Source organism: Myotis lucifugus, unplaced genomic scaffold, assembly GCF_000147115.1.
Source record: "Myotis lucifugus unplaced genomic scaffold, Myoluc2.0 scaffold_25, whole genome shotgun sequence".
In the NCBI taxonomy this organism is placed as follows: Eukaryota; Metazoa; Chordata; class Mammalia; order Chiroptera; family Vespertilionidae; genus Myotis; species Myotis lucifugus.
In genome coordinates, this window is record NW_005871073.1 from 3723493 (window position 1) to 3725579 (window position 2087).

Here is a 2087-nt window from a genome sequence, read left to right on the forward strand (position 1 = left end):
GCTGGGGTGCCTGGTCAGCCTGGGTGAGGGGCTGAGGGCCATTTTCAGACTGGCCACACCCCCTTCAGGGTGGGGGTCCCCGCTGGGTGCCTGGCCAGCCTGGGTGAGGAGCTGAGGGCTGTTTTCAGGCTGGCCACACCCCCTTCAGGGTGGGGGTCCTGCTGGGGTGCCTGCCCAGCCTGGGTGGGTGGCTGATGGCTGTTTGCAGGCTGGCCAAGCCCCCCAGCGGGGACCCTTACCCCATGAGGGTGTGGCCATCCTAGGTGAGGGGCTGATGGCTGTTTGCAGGCTGGCCACAGCCCCTTCAGGGTGGGGGTCCCCGCTGGGGTGCCTGGCCAGCCTGGGTGAGGGGCTGATGGCTGTTTGCAGGCTGGCCACAGCCCCTAGCCACCCAAGCTCCCAGTGGAGGCTGGCTGGAAGCAGGTATCTGGGATTTATTTAGCTTCTATAATTGAAAATGTGTTGCCTTTTGCGGAGGCCACAGCCGGCCAGGGAAGGCGGGAAGCTTGGCTTCCTCCATCGCCGGGGCAACCAAGCCTCCTGCTTGCTCCAGCTCCATGGCTGTCAGCCGCCATCTTGGTTGGGTTAATTTGCATATAGTCGCTCTGATTGGCTGGTGGGTGTGGCTTGGGCTTAGTGAAGGTATGGTCAATTAGCATCTTTGTCTTTTATTAGTGTAGATAACATGTAGAAATTGCACCTCCTATTTGTACAGCTGAATGAGTTTCCATAAGATGGACTTAGCCATGTAACCTACACCCAAATCAAGGAACAGCACATGAACATTAGCCCCAAAACCCTCCTTGAGCGCTCTCTCTGTCACTTCACTCCCCTATGGGTAAACCACTGTGCTGAGTTCTCACAGCATAAGTTTGTTTTGCGTGGTTTTGTACTTTATGTAAGTGAAATAATATTGTTTATATCTTCTGTGTCTGGTGCTGCTTCAATATTGTTTGTGAGACCCATCCATATTGTTAGATGTAGCTGTAGACTATTGATTCTCACTGTATATAGTATTTATTCCATTTTGTGAGTATAACAACTTATGTGTTATGCTGTTGGTGAACACTGGAGTAATTTCCAGTTTGGGGCTATTTAGAATAATGTTTCTATGAAAAGTGTAATATATATGTTTTGGTGAAATAAAAAATGCATCTGTTCATCTTGAACAGTTATTTCCAAACAGTTTTCCGAAGTGGTATGCAAGTTTTCACTCCCCCAGCAGTATGTGTGAGTTCTGATTACTACACAGGCTCATTAACATTAGTATTGACTGTTTGTTTTTCAATTTAACCATTCTGGTGGGTATATAGTGGTATCACATTGTTTATTTTGCATTTTCCTGATAACTAACTAATGAAATTATTACTTTTTACATATTTATTGGCCATTTGAATTTGAATTTGTGAAATGTTTGCTCAAGTCTTTTGTTCATTTTTCTAATAGATTTTCTTTTTCTTATTGATTTGTGGAAGTTATATATTTGAGTCCTTTATTGGATATATGAATGGCAAATATTTCCTCCTACTTAATAGAATGACTTTTCATTTTCCTTTTTTTAAAATATATTTTTATTGATTTCAGAGAGGAAGGGAGAGAGAGAGAGAGAGATAGAAACATCAATAATGAAGGAGAATCATTGATTGGCTGCCTCGTGCATGCCCCCCACTGAGGATCGAGCCCACAACCCAGGCATATGCCCTTAGACCAGAATTGAACCTGGGACCCTTCAGTCCGCAGGCTGATGCTCTATCCACTGAGCCAAACCAGCTAGGGCCCTTTTCATTTTCTTTATCATAACTTTTGAGGAACAGAAGCTCTTACTCTTAATGTAGTCTGATTTATAATGTATTATTTTATTACAAACTAGAGGCCCAGTGCACGAATTTGTGCATGGGTGGGGTCCCTCAGCCTGGCCAGAAATTGGGGCCCATTGGGGCCATCTTGCCCAGTCTCGGGGAGGGACTGCAAGAGGTTGGCCAGCCGGGGGAGGTTGGCTGTGGGTGCACTGACCACCAGGGGGCAGCTCCTGCATTGAGCGTCTGCTCCCTGGTGTCAGTGCGCATATAGCGACCAGTCGTTCAGTC